The 19,122-nt window shown below is 37.9% G+C and overlaps 1 long non-coding RNA gene across 1 annotated transcript in view; it reads left to right on the plus strand.

Annotated features, from left to right (window-relative positions):
- The first annotated feature begins 346 nt into the window (after positions 1–346).
- The window catches only part of LOC144580309 (uncharacterized), a 56,259-nt gene continuing 37,483 nt past the window's right edge, over positions 347–19,122 (plus strand). The window contains exon 1 of the long non-coding RNA XR_013529594.1: positions 347–586. This is a non-coding gene — a long non-coding RNA (uncharacterized LOC144580309). The remainder of the gene's footprint in view (positions 587–19,122) is intronic.

Genomic DNA, 19,122 nt, shown 5'->3' on the forward strand with positions numbered 1-19,122 from the left:
GTCAGCTCATGGGGCTGGGGAACTTTCTGGTGACACCCAGAGTGCCGGCTGTCAGATCTGAAGCGCCCTCATCCTCCAACCCAAGTGTGGGCTCAAGGAGGTAGTGAGGTCAGGACTGTCAGGGTCCTGCGCTGTTTGTGACACGCAGCCTCCTTACAGGTGCGGCTTCTGCCACTGACTGCACCTTGTACCTGTGCGGCAGCAGCTGGACAGCGCCAACATTGCGGCACCCCAGCTGGGCACGCGAAAGCGCATGCGCAAGCCGCCTGTCACAGGCGGGTGCGCTGAGCCGGGGATCGCGTCACAGTGAAAGCCAAGGTTGCCTGGGGAACGATCTCAGCGGCTTAGAAAAGCGGGGGACCTCCGTGGCAGTGCCTCAATGTTGGGCCACGGACCCTTTCTCTACGCGATCATCGCCTAGTCCTGCCATTTTAGGAATCCGTCAGGCCGAACCAGGATGAAACAAGATCTAGCGGGGCTTCAGGGATGTCCACAGCGTTCCCCAAGTATCCCCACGATGCTTCAGGCCGGCCCAGATAGTGTGAAGGTGCCTCTCGTTGAAAGCCCTCCCGGCTGGCATCTCCAGGTAAGGCCTGCCTTCCTGCTGTGGGGCTGCTCTGTCCCCGAGGTGCTTCCCGGCACAGAGCAGAACCCCGCAGACTCAGGAGCTGCCTGGCAGGGTGTGTTTCTGTGGGACGCTTGGATGTCTCCACGTGTCTTTCTGTGTGTACGTGAGTGTGTGTATGCATGTGCCTTTCTGAGTGTGTTGATCAGTGTGTGAGTGTGTATGTGGGTGTGACATGCTGACACGAGTGTGGCCAGTGCACTCCAGCGCGGTTTCTCTGTAGTCCGCCTGCCTTCTGATGCAGGTCTGCGTTTGGCTCAGTTTGGGGGCTGCGGCGCCCCGCACTCTTTGTTTTCCTGGTGCTTTCCAAAGCCTCAGTGTAGTGGGGTCTGGCTCCCACCTGTAGGTGTCATAATCACCTGCTCAACCGGAGGTGGGTCACTCCTCGAGAAACAAGACGGGTGCAGCACATGTATAAGCAATTTCCTCCAAGAGCCCTTGGTCCTGTGGCACATCTAGGGCTGAAGGGACCCTAGCTGGCCCATCCCCAGGACCCCTTGAGGGGTTCCAGTGGTGTCCTTAAACTTATGTGTATTTCCTCTACTTAGGATTCTTGTTAAAAGACAGATTGAATTTCGTGTGTTGGAGTGAGCCTAAAATTCTCCATTTCTTGTAGGCACTCAGTGGATGCCACTGATTAGGGGTCCTGATTGACATTTGGGGGAGCAAGTCTCAGTATTGTTCTTTTGAATGAAGAATTGTAGGTGTTGAGTAGGTAATTAACAGTGTTTTCTGGATATCATCTTCATTATTCTTCCTAATTACTTTCTTAATAAAATTAAAACAAACTGATTGCCAACATCAAGGGAAACAGATTGATGGTTCATAAATTTACTCTTTATGAATGACTAATTTTGTTGACTCTTGATTACCGAAGGACAGGTTACAAGGTATGAGTTAGCCATTGTATGAAATATCAGTGGGCTTGGTATCATGAAGAAGTGAAATATTAGTCATGTAAGAAAAAATTAGCATGTTTAGAGTATAATGTAATTCTGTTCAGAATTATTTGGTATCTAATGTAGCTTGGGAATGTTCCTAGATTTTTTTTTCTTTTTTTAACCCATGGGAAAGGGTGAAGCAATGTCTTGTGAGGCCCAGGGTTCCCGTCAGCCCCCTTGGAGCCCTCCAAGCCAGTCAAGGTCATGGGCTTATACTGGGAGAGAACACCTCAATGAACCCTTTTATTGTAGGGCTGTGTGAATGAGGCCCAAAGAGCAGAAGGAACATATTTAAAGCCACACCATTAAATAAGAATCTGACCAATGTAAAATGAAACTACTAATTTGAGACAGTTCACATTAATTGTGTTCTGATCAAACCAGACACTTTCTGTATGTTATATCATCTCTTCAGTACTGCAATCTTTTAATACAGGTATTATTTTTCCCATTTTATAGTCAAGAGACCTGAGACTCACAGAGGCCAAGTATTAATATCTCGCCCAAGGTCCCAAGTAAATGGCAGAGCTGGGATTCCAATGTAATTATCTTTGACTATGAAAATCTTTGATCAATTTTTTGAATCATAGTGTCTCCAAATGGAAAAAATGTCTTTCTGCATAGGCCTCATAGTTCCTGTTCTTTGGAATTTATAAACAATGAGGATGATAATAGTAATAATAGTAACAACTTATATTTGCTGGGTATCTACCAGTAATAGTAGGCATTATTGTAGCTTGTGGGAATACATAAGTGAATAGAAGAAAGAAAAATTCCTGAATATAATATATAAGCAATTTCTGTAGTTTTTTTTTAAGGGTGGTAAGTGTGATGAGGAAAATAAATAGAGCAAGATAAGGGGTAATGAAAGTGTTTGAGAGTGTGGCAAGTTCAAAAAGGAGAATCAGGGAAGGTTTTGCTAAGAAGGTGACACTGGAGCAAAGACCTGAAGGACATAAAGATGCAGATATCTAGGATGAAACCTTTTTTTTTTTTAAGGAATATTACTTCATTCCTAAAATGGGTTTCAATAATGGCCGATCAATATTTTGAGTGTTTAAAGTGGTTAATGCATATTTTATGTGTTTAAAATGGAGACCTCTATTGTGTTTATTTGTTCTGGCTCTGAGTTCAAGTCCTGGATATCATTATCAATTTGTTGTCTCGTTGAATCTAAATCTCATTATGTGTCTTATGTATCTGGGTGTTAAGATCTCTTATTGTTGCATTAATCCTTTTACCCTTGCATCCTTGTAGCTTTGAAATCTATTTTATTAAGTGTGAGAATTGCAACTCCTGCTTTTTATTTATTTATTTTTGCTCTCCATTTGGTTGGTGAGTTTTTTTCCATCCCCTTGTTTTGAGTCTTTGTATATCTTTAGATATATCGTTAGATTTTGTGGATAATGTATATTTTGTGTGTTTAAAATGGAGAGCTCTATTGAGTTTATTTGTTCTGGATCTTAGTTCCAGTCCCGGATATCGTTATCAATTTTCTGTCTCGTTGAATCTAAATCTCATTATGGGTCTTATGTATCTGGGTGTTAAGATCTCTTATTATTACATTAATCCTTTTACCCTTGTATCCTTATAGCCTTGAAATCTATTTTGTCAAATGTGAAAATTGAAACTCCTGCTTTTTATTTATTTATTTTTGCTCTCCATTTGGTTGGTACGTTTTTTTTTTTCCAACCCTTTATTTTGAGTCTATGTATATCTTTGGATATACCGTTGGATTTTGTCTGTATCTTTTGATTGGGAGATTTGGTTGATTTAAATTTAGGGTTGCTACCGTTTGATATTAACTGGCTATTTTGTCCTTTTGTTGATAAAAATTCTTCTTTATGTTAATGCTCTTTACTTTTTGGTGTATTTTTAGAAAGGGTCATACTGGTTGTTCCTTTCTGTGTATAATGCTTCTTTTAGAAGTTCTTGTAAAGCAGGCCTGGTGGTAATAAAATCTCTGAGTACTTGCTTGTTTCTAAAAGATTTTATTTTTCCTTCAAATGTAAAGCTTAAATTGGCAGGATATGAAATTCTGGGCTGAAAGTTCTGTTGATTAAGTATATTGAATATTAGCCCCCACTCTCTTTTAGCTTGTAGGGTTTCCGTTGAGAGATCTGCTGTAAGCCTAATAGGCTTACCTTTATGGGTAACTTGATCTTTCTCTCTGGCTGCCCTTAATATTTTCTCCTTCATTTCGATCTTGGTGAATCTAACGATTATGTGCCTTGGGGTTGGTCTTCTTGAGGAATATCTTTGTGGTGTTCTCTGTATTGCCTGGAGTTGAATAGTGTCCTGCTTTGCTAAATTAGGAAAATTTTCCTGGATAATGTCCTGGAGAGTATTTTCCAGCTTGACTTCATTCTCTCCGTCACATTCAGGTACACCAATCAAGCGTATATTAGGTCTTTTCACATAGTCCCATATTGCTTGGAGACTTTGCTCATTCCTTTTTATCCTTTTTTCTCTATTCTTGTCTTGTCATTTTGTTTCATTAAGTTGGTCTTTGACCTCTAATACCCTTTCTTCTGCTTGATCCATTCGGCTGTTTAAGCTTGTACATATTTCACTAAGTTCTCGTGTTGTATTTTTCAACTCCATAAGCTCATTTGTATTCCTCTCTATATTGTCTATTCTTTTCAACATTTCATCGAACCTTTTTTCCAAGTTCTTAGTTTCTTTACATTGGGTTAGAACAAGTTCCTTTAACTCCCAGAAGTTTCTTATCATCCACCTTTTAAAGCCTACTTCAGATAATGGAACACAGTCCTTTTCCATCAGGGTTCACCCAGCAATTTTTGAGAGCAGGGCCTCCTTTTTCTTCCCCTCTTCAAGGAACAGCGGTCTGCATATGGGAATTACAAAATCTTCTCAGAGAATGTGCTGTGATTGATGGAGCTTTCTAACATATTGTCTGCAAATACTCATGTTCTTTGAGTCCTTTGACACATTTCTATATGATCTTTGCAATGGTAAATGTATTCTGAAATATAGGACGTAAATTTTAAATGACCTTTTATAAGACATTTCAGCCAGGCTTGGACAGAATTTACCGAATGGCTTTTTCTGCTTGAACAAGTTATAACGTCACAGAGGGTGATATTGGGTGACCTTGCGTATATCAATGAGATGATCATCAAGCAGAAGGTATGAGATAAACAGATACAATTTGGGTAAAGTTTTTCTTTAAAATGAAGATTTCCCACTAATCACTTTACTCTCCCAAAACATTTTCCACCAGTTCTTAGGCAACTGTTTCTCTGTTGGAAAACAGATTACTCTCTTTATTCAGCCTAAGTATAATCAAAGATATAAATTAATGCAGTTGACTAAAGTATCCATACATTAAATAGGATATATACAAAAAAAAAAAAAGAAACCTTACAAGGATAGTTGGTGAGTTAAATTTACATTTTAAATTTAGAATTAAAATTTTAATTTTAATGTTTAAATTTAAAACAACCTGGTGTTTTAAAAATGTATTTTATACCAAAAAAGTCACTCAACTGAGCTATTTATGTTTCAACTGGTTGTTTTGGCACTATGCAGCCACAACATATTGCATAATCAAATGTAAAAGTCTGGGAATTGATTACTGTCCTCTCATCTAAGTTTTCTGTTCCAATTTTCCTCCTCCAATAATAAGGATAATTGAAAGATAGCTATAAATTAAAATGAGAAAAGTAACAGGACAATTTGGGGAAGATGGCGCTGTAGGACCAACTCAGGATTGCAGCTCCCAGTGAAACTGCAGATGTTGAGTGCATGCTGCATTTCCAGGCGGATCTTTATAGCCCACAGACCAGAAGATTCCCAGGTGTAGGAGCTGCATGGGCCACCAGCACAGCTGTTTGGGCCAGTGAGGCTGTTTGGGCCAGGGCCGCAGTGCAGCGGCACTTTGTACAAAATTCACTGGTTTGGTTGCCCTGTTAAACCGGCAATTGGAGATTTCATACGATTAAATGGGACTTAAACAGAAAGCCAGGCCAGGAGATTCCCGGGTAGCAACGTGGTTCCAGCCAGCACAGTGGGTCGCTGCACTGGAAATCACACATATCCCGGCGCCCTTTCAGCAGGCGACTGGAACACCTGGGAGAGAGTCAACCGTTCAGCTTAAAAAAGAAAAAAAAGGGCTCTGAGGCAGGGAGGCAGGTGATCAGGCTCGGCTGGTCCCACCCCCACCAAAACAAACAAAACAGCAATTGGAAACGCTCAGGGTTGAGAGTTTCATGGAAAGCACAGCTGAACCCAGGACCATGCAGCTTGGAGAGGGAGGGGCATCCACCATTACCAAGGCACTCTGGAGGTACACTGCCATTGCTGACGCAGCCTGCTGTTGCTAAGGCAACCCGCCATTGCCAAGGCAACCCATCATAACAAAGAGAGTCTGCCACTACAGAAGCAGGCCATCATCACCACGGTAGCTCTAACCACACCTGTATAAACAGGACTACAGGGAATTACACGCAGCAGCAAGGCAGAGCCCACAGCCACAGGGCGGAGCCCAAGGCAGCTCAGCATAACCACTACAGGCAGGCAGTGATTAGACTGCCCCCTTGCTGGGCAGGACAGTGCATCGGATACTCATAAATAAAGCTCAAACTCCCCAGGACAGAGCACCTGAGGAAAAAAAATGGGCTTTATGAGTTCTGCAGCAGCAGACTTAAACGTACCTGCCTAGCAGTCCTGAATGAACAACGGAGCTCACAGCTCAGCACTTGAGCTCCTATAAAGTACAGACTGTCCTCTCAAATATAAAGTACAGTCTCCTCAAGCAGCTCCCTGACCCCCACATATCCAAAGAGTCACCTCACAAAGGACTGATCAGACTGACATTTGGCATGCATCATTCAGGGACAAAGATAGCAGAAGAAATGGGTAGCAACCCTCACAGTTCTGCAGCTGCTACAGGTGTACCCCAGACAAGCAGGGCCTGGAGTGGACCTCAGTAGTTCTACAGCAGAGGGACCAGACTGTAAAAAGGAAAACTAAAAAACAGAAATGCTTCATCATCAACAATCTGGACGCTCACTCAGAGACCCAGTGGAAAATCAACAACTACTCAAAGCACAGGTGGATAAATCCACAAAGATGGGTAGAAACCAGTGCAAAAAAAAGGAAAACACCCAAAACCAGAACACCTCGCCTTCTACAAGGGACCACAACTCCTCACCAGAAAGGGAACAAATCTGGATGGAGAATGAGTGTGATGAAATGACAGAATCTCTTTCACCACTCCTATTCAATATACTACTGGAAGTTCTAGCCAGAGCAATCAGGCAAGACAAAGAAATAAAGGGTATTCAAATAGGAAAGGAGGAAGCCAAATTGTCTCTATTTGCAGATGACATGATAGTATATCTAGAAGATCCCCATTGTCTCAACCCAAAAACTCCTGAAACTCGTAAGCAACTTCAGCAAAGTCTCAGGATATAAAATCAATGTGCAAAAATTACAAGCATTCCTATACACCAATGGCAGACTTAAAAAGAGCCAAATCAAGAATGAACTGCCATTCACAATTGCTACAAAAAGAATAAAATACCTAGGAATACAACTAACAAGGAACGTAAGGGACCTCTTCAAGGAAAACTACAAACCACTGCTCAATGAAATCAGAGAGGACACAAACAGATGGAGAAACATTCCATGTTCATGGTCAGGAAGAATTAATATTGTAAAAATGGCTACACTGCCAAAGGTAATTTACAAATTCAATGCTATCCCCATAAAGCTACAAATGACCTTCTTCACAGAATTGGAAAAAAACAACTTAAACTTCATATGGAACCAAAAGAGAGCCTGCATAGCTAAGTCAATTCTTTTTTTTTTAAATTTTTTATTGGATTTTAGGTTTTGGGGTACATGAGCAGAGCATGCAAGACAGTTGCATAGGTACACACATGGCAGTGTGCTTTGCTTTCCTTCTCCTCTTCACCCACATTTGGCATTTCTCCCAGTCTATCCCTCCCCACCTCCCCCCCAATGGCCCTCCCCTTTTCCCCCCAATAGACCCCAGTGTTTAGTACTCCCCTTTCTGTGTCCATGTGTTCTCATTTTTCATCACCCGCCTATGAGTGAGAATATGCAGTGTTTCATTTTCTGTTCTTGTGTCAGTTTGCTGAGAATGATGTCCTACAGATTCACACATGTCCCTACAAACGACACAAACTCATCATTTCTGATTGCTGCATAATATTCCATGGTGTATATGTGCCACATTTTTCCAATCCAGTCTATTATCAATGGGCATTTGGGTTGATTCCAGGTCTTTGCTATTGTAAATAGTGCTGCAATGAACATTCGTGTACATGTGTCCTTATAGTAGAACAATTTATAGACTTTTGGATATATACCCAGTAATGGGATTGCTAGTCAAATGGAATAGGAATCGCCACACTGTCTTCCACAATGGTTGGACTAATTTACACTCCCACCAACAGTGTAAAAGTGTTCCTTTTTCTCCACATCCTCTCCAGCATCTGTTGTCTCCAGATTTTTTAATGATCGCCATTCTAACTGGCGTGAGATGGTATCTCAATGTGGTTTTGATTTGCATCTCTCTGATGACCAGTGACGATGAGCATTTTTTCATATGATTGTTGGCCTCATGTATGTCTTCTTTCGTAAAGTGTCTGTTCATATCCTTTGCCCACTTTTGAATGGGCTTGTTTGTTTTTTTCCTGTAAATCCGTTTGAGTTCTTTGTAAATTCTGGATATCAGCCCTTTGTCAGATGGGTAAACTGCAAACATTTTTTCCCATTCTGTTGGTTGCCGATCCACTCTAGTGACTGTTTCTTTTGCCGTGCAGAAGCTCTGGGGTTTCATTAGGTCCCATTTGTCTATTTTGGCTTTTGTTGCCAATGCTTTTGATGTTTTATTCATGAAGTCCTTGCCTACTCCTATGTCCTGGATAGTGCCTCTGTTTTGTTCCATTGGTCTATTTCTCTGTTTTTGGTACCAGTACCATGCTGTTTTGATTACTGTAGCCTTGTAGTATAGTTTGAAATCCGGTAGTGTGATGACCCCTGCTGTGTTCTTCTTACTTAGAATTGACTTGGCTATGCAGACCAATGAAACAGAATGGAGGCATTGAAGGCAACACAATATATCTACAACCATACAATCTTGGATAAACCTGACAAAAACAAGCAATGGGGAAAGGATTCCCTGTTTAATAAATGCTGTTGGGAAAACTGGCTAGCTATGTGCAGAAAGCAGAAACTGAACCCCTTCCTGACACCTTACACTAAAATTAACTACAGATGGATTAAGACTTAAACATAAGACCTGACACCATAAAAACCCTAGAAGAAAATCTAGGCAAAACCATTCAGGACATAGGAGTAGGCAAGGACTTCATGAACAAAACACCAAAAGCATTGGCAACAAAAGCCAAAATAGACAAATGGGACCTAATCAAACTCCACAGCTTCTGCTTGGCAAAAGAAACAGTCATTAGACTGAAGCAGCAACCAACAGAATGGGAAAAAATTTTTGCAATTTACCCATCTGACACAGGGCTGATATCCAGAATCTACAAAGAACTAAAAGAGATTTACAGGAAAAAAACAAACAAGCCCATTCAAAAATGGGCAAAGAATATGAACAGACACTTTACAAAAGAAGACAGACATGAGGCCAACAAACATATGAAAAAATGCTCATCACTGGCCATTAGAGAAATGCAAATCAAAACCACATTGAGATACCATCTCACGCCAGTTAGAATGGCGATCATTAAAAAATCTGGAGACAACAGATGCTGGAGAGGATGTGGAGAAATAGGAACACTTTTACACTGTTGGTGGGAGCGTAAATTAGTTCAACCATTGTGGAAGACAGTGTGGCGATTCCTCAAGGATCTAGAAATGGAAATTCCATTTGACCCAGCAATCTCATTACTGGGTATATATCCAAAGGGCTATAAATCATTCTACTATAAGGACACATGCACACGAATGTTCATTGCAGCACTGTTTATAATAGCAAAGACCTGGAACCAACCCAAATGCCCATCGATGATAGACTGGACTGGAAAAATGTGGCACATATACACCATGGAATATTATGCAGCAATCAAAAATTATGAGTTCGTGTCCTTTGTAGGGACATGGATGAACCTGGAGAACATCATTCTCAGCAAACTGACACAAGAACAGAAAATGAAATACTGCATGTTCTCACTCATAGGTGGGTGTTGAACAATGAGAACACATGGACACAGGGAGGGAGTACTACACACTGGGGTCTGTTGGGGGGAGTAGGGGAGGGACAGTGGGGGGTGGGGAGTTGGGGAGAAATGCCAGATATAGGTGAAGGGGAGGAAGGCAGCAACTCACACTGCCATGTGTGTACCTATGCAACTATGTTGCATGTTCTTCACATGTACCCCAAAACCTAAAATGCAGTTAAAAAAAGAAAAATGTTTTTTAAAGTCATTCAGAATTCAGAAATATGCGAATATATTTTATTATAGTCTTATATAATCTTCATTATGACCATCATGACGATCTTCTAGTTAAAAATAATAAAAATATTACCTCTGGTAACAAAATTTCACTGGGAAAAGGAATTATGAAAGATGTAATTGTACTATGTTATTCTTCACCATGCTATTCAATAGTATATTGCTACCATCAATTACCTACTACATGGGGTAAGGTAGGATACGTTATCGTTGATGGTAGGATACATTTCGTTCAATGGAAAACAGTCTTAACACGATAAAAACAATTTTATTCTATTAAAATAAATTAAGTTCAAACATTATCTCAAAAAGCATTTTAAGCTCCATTGCATTTTATTGTTTTAATGTGTAACTAGTAAAACAATTTACTTCTAAGATACAAAATGCTTCTCTTCTACTGCAATGCAGAATAATATTACCCTTAAAAAATACCTCATGAGTCACTTACAACACTGTTATAAAGGGTCTCTTCACTTAGATTTTCTTTTTGTACCTTTTATTCAAGTGTCCTTAGTGTTCTATAGAAAAGTGTATTAATGGTGCCAACCTAATAGAGAAAGATGGATCAGAGCTGATGCAGAAACTATTAAGCATGTGCTTTCACATAAGCACTAGAAATGAACATACAACATCAAGAAATTTGTGAGTTTAATTTGTAAAAATATTTGCTTTGCAAAATAACTAATATTATCTTAATTTTAAAAAGTATAATTTGAATGTAATTATAATTGTCCAAAAAAGAGAAAATTAATCTCAATAAATCCAAGAAAATAAATCTCTTTCTCCATTTAAACTTACATATAAGTAAGCAAATTAAACTATTCTCTATAATCAACCCTGGTTAAGAGTAATGTATCAAACTGTTACTGGACTAATGCTTTTTCTGTCAATCTATGATGTTTACCTGGGCTTTCTAATATACATTTTCACATTTCCTAAATCTGTATAACATACTCAACTAGAAACTCTCCAGTGTTTTCTAAGGTATGTGTATGAAATAAAAGTTTTTCCACATTAATTACATCCATAGGGTTTCTCCCCAATATAAAGTTTGAGGCACTCCTAGAGAGTTTCCCTTTAATATAACTTTTCCAGTGTACAGAAAATCTGTGATATAGGTAAGGTATTGTGCCTTTCTTTATATTTGTAATGTTTATCTTCAGTAAAATAACTTGTTCCCTTCAAGGGTTGTATTTTGTGAAGGATTCTTCAACAGTCATGACATTTCTACCACTTTGATTTGGTATTAAATTACTAATGTAGACTGTGATGTCAGCATTCATTAATAATTTTGCCACATTCCATACCTTGGTAAGGTTTCTCTCCAGAATGAATTAACTTACATTAAAAGTTAAGCACAAATTGAAACCTTTGCTACATTCCTTATAATTGTAGGAGTTCTCTATTATGAATAATCTTACATTCAGTAAGGATTGAGCATTGATCAAACACTTAACATATTCTTCACATTTCTAGGGTTTTTCTCCAAATAAATTCTCTTATTACTAGAGTTTAGTAAAGTTTGAGAAACAGTTAAAGGCTTTGCCACCATTTTCTAATTTGCAGGGTTATTCTCCAGTATGAATTATCTTGTGTCCAGTAAGATGTTATCTCTGGTTAAATTTTTGCCACATTCTTCACATTTGTAGCATTTCTCTTTAGTATGAATTCTCTTATGCTTAGTAATGATGAAGTCATGCATAAAAGTTTTTTTTACATTCTTCATGATTGTAGGATTTCTCTCCTTGTTATCATGTTGTGAAAAGTATGAGAATCAGTAAAAGTTTTACCACATTTTTACATGAGTAGGGTTTTCTTCCAGTATGAATTACCTTGTGTCTAGTGAGATGTGAGCCCTGGTTGAAGGCTTTGCCACATTCTTCACATTTGTAAGGTTTCTCTCCAGAATTAATTACTTATGTCCAATAAAGCATGAGCACTGACTAAAGGCTTTGCTACATTATTATTCATATTTGTAGGATTTCTCTCCAGCATGAATTCTCCTATTTTGAGTAAGGTTTGAGAACCAGTTGAAGGCTTTGTCATTCTTCACATTTGTATGGGTTCCAGCTGTACACAAAGTAAAACTTTGTAGCATTATAATTATTAGGCAGAAAACAATTGTACCTTAAAATTTGAAAGATATGAAAATTAAAACAGCCATAAATTTATGATATATTTAGTGACATTATTAGTTGAGGGCAGATAAAATGAACAAGATTTTTCATATGCAACTGAGTGCAAGTTACCAGTTTAAAACATACAGTTGTAACTTTACAAGATTCAGTCTAATTTAAATGGCAATCGTAAAGAAAATGCAGATACAAAAAAGAAAATAAAAAAGCAAAGTATACCACTACATATATCCACAAGATGCAAATGAATACAAAGTAAATAGGGTCAAATAGCTACAAGAGCCAAATAAAAACATAAAATGGTAATTGTTATAAGTCATTACCTTTCAGTGAAGTACTAAAATAGTCATGGACTAAACTTCCCAATCAAAAGGGAAATGTAAATTAAAAGATTTTTTCTTAATATAGAAAACAAAATCCATGTATATCATGTCTCCAGGAGACTCGCCTCAGATCTAATGATGAAAATAGACTGAAAGTGGCAGGATGGAAAAAACATTCCATGCAAATGTTAACCAAATGAGAGGTGGAGAACTAATTACATTAAATCAAAAGCTGTCATATTTAATACAATATATTTTAAGTCCAAACTCAACAAGAGACAAACATGGACATTAAATTATAATAAAATGGGTCATTCACTGGGAAACTATTTATATCTCCTATCAGGGCTCCCAAATATATAAAGCAAGCATTGACAGAAATGAAGTAACATAATAATGGGAGGATATTTTAATACTTTTAGTAATGAATAATAAAACATGACAGAACATTAATAAGAAGACAAGGACTCTATAAAGCAATTACACCTAAAAGACATATACAGAACACACCACACAACAGCAGAATACACAATCTTTTCAGTAGCTCCTAAGAAAATTCTCCTCAATGCAACACCTGTTATCTCACAAGACAAGTCTTAATAAATTTATAAAACTTAAATCTTATTATTTTGGCTAAAACTGAATGAAATCAAAAATCACTAACAGAAGAAAAACCAAAAAATTTCCAACAAACATAAGAAAAAATGCTCATCATCACTGGTCATCAGAGAGATGCAAATCAAAACCACATTGAGATACCATCTCACGCCAGTTAGAATGGCGATCATTAAAAAATCTGGAGACAACAGATGCTGGAGAGGATGTGGAGAAATAGGAACACTTTTACACTGTTGGTGGGAGTGTAAAATAGTTCAGCCATTGTGGAAGACAGTGTGGCGATTCCTCAAGGCCTTAGAAATAGAAATTCCAATTGACCCAGCAATCCCATTACTGGGTATATATCCAAAGGACTATAAATTGTTCTACTATAAGGACACATGCACACGAATGTTCATTGCAGCACTGTTTACAATAGCAAAGACCTGGAACCAACCCAAATGCGCATTGATGATAGACTGAATTGGGAAAATGTGGCACATATACATCATGGAATATTATGTAGCAATCAAAAATGATGAGTTCGTGTCGTTTGTAGGGACATGGATGAATCTGGAGAACATCATTCTCAGCAAACTGACACAAGAACGGAAAATGAAATACCACATATTCTCACTCATAGGTGGGTGATGAAAAATGAGAACACATGGACACAGGGAAGGGAGTACCAAACACTGGGGTCTATTGAGGGGAAGAGGGGAGGGACAGCGGGGGGGGGAGCTGGGGAGGGATAGACTGGGAGAAATGCCAAATATGGGTGAAGGGGAGGAAGGCAGCAAAACATACTGCCATGTGTGTACCTATGCAAATGTTTTGCATGTTCTGAACATGTACCCCAAAACCTAAAATGCAATAATAATAATAAAAATTTCACAGCACATCAAGAAGCATATCCATCATGATCAAGTAGGCTTCATCCAGGGATGCAAGACTGGTTCAACATACTCAAATCCATAAATATAATGCATCACATAAACAGAACCAAAGACAAAAACCACATGATTATCTTAATAGTTGCAGAGAAGGCCTTTGACAAAATTTAACAGTTCTTCATGCTAAAAACTCTCAATAAACTAGGTATTTATGGAACGTATCATAAAATGATAAAAGCTATATATGACAAACCTACAGCCAATATCATACTGAATGGGAAAAAGCTGGAAATCAGGCACTAGACAAGGATGCCCTGTCTCACCACTCCTATTCAACACAGTATTGGAAGTTCTAGCCAGAGCAATCAGGCAAGAAAAGAAATAAAGGGTATTGAATTAGGAAAATACTAAATCAAACTGTCTCCATTTGCAAATGACATGATTGTATATCTCGAAGACCCCATCATCTAAGCCCAAAATCTTCTCAAACTGATAAGCAACTTCAGCAAAGTCTCAGGATAAAAAAATCAATGTGCAGAAATCGCAAGCATTCCAATACACCAATAAGAGATAAACAGAGAGCCAAATCAAGAGTGAACTCCCATTCACAATTGCTTCAAAGAGAATAAAACACCTAGGAATACACCTAACAAAGGATGTAAAAGACCTCTTCAAGGAGAACTACAAACCATTGCTCAATGAAATAAGAGCGGACACAAACAGATGAAAAAACATTCCAGGCTCATGGTTAGGAAGAAGTAATATCATGAAAGTAGCCATACTGCCCAAAGTAATCTATAGATTCAACACTGGCCCCATCAAGCTACCAATGATCTTCTTCACAGAACTGGAAAAAAAAAACACTTTAAACTTCATAGGGAATCACAAGAGAGCTCTCAGAGCCAAGACAATTCTAGGTAAAAAGAACAAACCTGGAGGCATCACACTGCCAGACTTCAAGGTATACTACAAGGCTACAGTAATCAAAACAGCATGGTACTGGTACCAAAACAGAGATATAGACCAATGGAACAGAACAGAGGACCCAGAAGAAACACCACACATCTACAACTATCCAATCTTTGACAAACCTGGCAAAAACATGGGGAAACGACTCCATGTTTAATAAATAATGGTAGGAAAACTGGCTAGGAATGTGCAGAAAGCAGAAACTGGATCCCTACCTCTCACCTTATACTAAAATTAACTCCAGATGGATTAAAGATTTAAACATAAAACCTAACACTGTAAAAACACTGGAAGAAAACATAGGCAAAACCATCCAGGACATAGGCATAGGTGAGGACTTCATGGCTAAAACACTAAAAGCAATGGCAATAAAAGCCAAGATAGACAAATGGGGTCTAATTAAAATTCAGAGCTTCTGCACAGCAAAAGAAACCATCATTAGAGTGAATCAGCAACCAAAAGAATGGAAAAAAAATTTTGCAATCTACTCATCTGACAAAGGGCTAATAACCAGAATCTACAAAGAACTAAAACAGATATAAAAGAAAAAAACAAATGACCCCGTTAAAAAGTGGGCAAAGGTTATGAAATGACACTTTTTGAAAGAAGACATATATGAGGCCAACAAACATGAAAAAATGCTCATCATCACTGGTCATTAGAGAAATGCAAATCAAAACCACATTGAGATACCATCTCACACCAGTTAGAATGGCAATTATTAAAAAATTGGGAGACAATAGATGCTGGAGAGGATGTGGAGAAATAGAAACACTCTTAGACAGTTGGTGGGAGTGTAAATTAGTTCAGCCACTGTGGTTGAACCAGTGTGGCAATTTCTCAAGGATCCAGAAATACAAATTTCATTTGACCCAGCAATCTCACTATTGGGCATATACCCAAAGAACTATAAATTGTTCTACATAAAGACACATGCACACGTATGTTCATTGCAGCCCTGTGTACAATAGCAAAGACCTGGAATCAACCCAAATGCCCATCAGTGATAGATTGGACAAGGAAAATGTAGTACATAAATATCCTGGAATACTACACAGCCATAAAAATGATGAGTTCGTGTCCTTTGTAGGGAATTGGATGAATCTGGAAACCATCATTCTCAGCAAACTGTCACAAGAACAGAAAGCCAAACACCATATGTTCTTACTCATAGGTGGGTGTTGAACAATGAGAACACGTGGACTCAGGGAGAGGAACAACACACACTCAGAGCAGTTGATGGGGTGGTAGAGGAGAGAGAGTGGGGAGTGGGGAGAGCAGGGAGGGTGGAGAGGGGTAACATGGCAAGAAATGTCAGATATAGTATGCACCTAAAGTTAAATAAATAAAGTTTTTGAAAATTGAACAAAATTAAAAAATAGAAGAAAAGAAGTGCTTGGCTCTCCAGAGGTTTGATGAATAAATTCTTTTATTTTCTTAATGCTAAAAAAATTCACAAAATATGAAAATTAAACAAAATACTCTTAACCATGATCTTGTTCAAAGGTTGGAAGACTTAATACTGTGAAGATGGCCATACTAACCAAAGTGATCTATCTACACATTCAGTACAATCCCTCTCAGACTCCAAATTTCACTTTTTCAAAAATAGAAAAACAACCTCCAGATGATATGGAATATCAAGAAACAACAAAGAGCTTGACTATTTAAAAAAGAAAAGCAATATTGGAGATGTGATGCTTAATGATTTCAAAATACAAAATGAAAGTAGGGTAATCGAAGCACTTTGGTACTGGCATAAAAGTAAAACCCTACATCAGTAAAACAGAATACAACACAAACAAAAACATTCACATGTATTGTCAAATGAGTTATTAACACCATTTATTGTGGCATTATTCACGAAAGCCAATAGGTAAAAGCAACCCAAACTTCCCTCACCAAATGAATGGATACACATAATTTGGAATATAAAAAATAATGGAATATTACTCAGCTTTAAAAAAATCTTCTAATATTTGTGATAACATAAATCTTGATGATATTATGTTAAATTCAATAAGCCTGTCAAATACAGAAAAATACTGTATCAATCCACTTATAGTCCTTTTTTGAAAAAAAAAAAAGTAAAATGGATAAATTCCTGGAAACATACAACTTCTTATGACTGAACCAGAAAAAAATATATACCTAAAATAGAGTAATAACAAGTAATAAAATTCACTGAGTAACAAAATATTTTCAAACAAACAAACGAACAAAAAGAACAGATGGGTTTAGAGCCAAATTTTGCCAGAATTAGAAAGAAGGGCTGATACCAATCTTACTGAAACTATTCCAAAAATTTATGGAATTTTTGGATTGAAAAAATCAATATTAAAAAGATGATGCTAACAAAAGCAATCAAGCAATCTACAGATTCAAAACATTTCCTACCAAATTACCAAAGTCATTTTTCACAGAATTAGAAAAAATAATCCTAAATATCATATAAAACCAAAAAAGCATCCAAATAGCCAAAGTAATCCTAGGCAAAAAGAACTAAGCCAGAGGCATCATGTGTCTGACTTCAAATTATACTATAATGCTATACTGAATAAAACTGTATGGCATTGGTACAAAAACATACAGATAGATTAATGGAATGAAATAGAGAGTCCATTGCTAGCAAAGATACAGCTAAAAAGAGAGAGAGAAAATGGTAAAAGAAAAAGGAATAAATAGAAAGTAATAAAGCCACATACCTACAATCAAGTGATCTTTGACAAAGTTGGCAAAAGTAAACAATGGGGAAGGGCATTCTATTCAATAAATGTTACTGGAAAAACTGACTAGGCAAAAGAATGAAACAATCCCCATCTCTCCTCATATAGAGACTCTTATTCAAGATGCATTAATAACTTAAATAAAAGACCAGAAGCTATAAAAACCCAGAAGAAAATTTAGAAAAAAACTCTTCTAAACATTAGCCTTGACAAATAATTCGTGACTTAGACCTCAAAAGCAAATGCAACTAACAAAATATACACAAAGGGGACTTAAACTAAAGAGCACAGTAAAAGAAAGAGTCAACAGACTAAACAGACAAGCTACATAATAGGAACAAAATATTTGCAAACTCTGCATCTGACAGAGGACTAACATCCAGAATCTACAAAGAACACTAACAGCTCAAAAACAACAAAGAATAAACAATCCCGTTTTAAAAAGTGCAAAGGATATGAACAGACATTTCTCAAGAGAAGACATACAAGTGGCCACCAAACATATGAAAAATTGCTCACCATCACCAGTCATCAGAGAAATTAAAATTAAAACTGCAATAAAGTTCGGGAGCAGTGACTCATGCCTGAAACCCCAACACTTTGGGAGGTGGAGTCAGGTGGATCACCTTAGATCAGGAGTTTGAGACCAGCATGACCAATATGGTGAAACCTCATCTCTACTAAAAATACAAAAATTAGCCAGGTGTGGTGGTGGGAGCCTGCAATCCCAGCTACTTGGGAGGCTGAGGCAGGAGAATTGCTTGAACCTGGGAGGCAGAGGATGTGGTGAGCCAAGATCACACCACTGCACTAGTCTGGGTGACAGAGTGAGAATCTATCTCAAAAAACAAACAAACAAAAAACCTACACACACAATAAGATATCATCTTACATAGTCCAAATGGTTATTACTACAAACACAACAGACGTTGATGTGGATGCAGAGAAAAATGAATGCTTATTCACTGTTGGTGGGAACATAAATTAGCATAACCTCTATAATAAATAATATACAGCTTTCTCAAAGCACTAAAAATAGAGCTACCATTTGACCCAGTGATTATACTACTAGGCGACTACCTGAAAGTAAAGAAATAATTATGTAAAAAAGTTACTTTCACTCTTATGTGTATTGTATTCCTACTCATATAGTAAAGTCATGGAATTAACCTAAATGTCCATTAACAGTGGACTGGATTTTTGAAATGTGGTATATATACACCATGGAATACTATTCAGTCATAAAAAATGAAATCATGCTCTGTGCAGTAACAGGGATACAGCTGAGGCCATTATTCTAAGTGAAATAACTCAGAAACAGAAAATCAAATACCATGTTCTCACTTAAGAGCAGGAGCTAAACAATGAGTACAACAGAACATAGAAATGAAAACAATAGATAGAGGGACTCCACAAGTGAGAGAATGGGAGGAGGCTGA

This window comes from Callithrix jacchus, chromosome 19 (genome assembly GCF_049354715.1).
Source record: "Callithrix jacchus isolate 240 chromosome 19, calJac240_pri, whole genome shotgun sequence".
Taxonomy (NCBI): domain Eukaryota; kingdom Metazoa; phylum Chordata; class Mammalia; order Primates; family Cebidae; genus Callithrix; species Callithrix jacchus.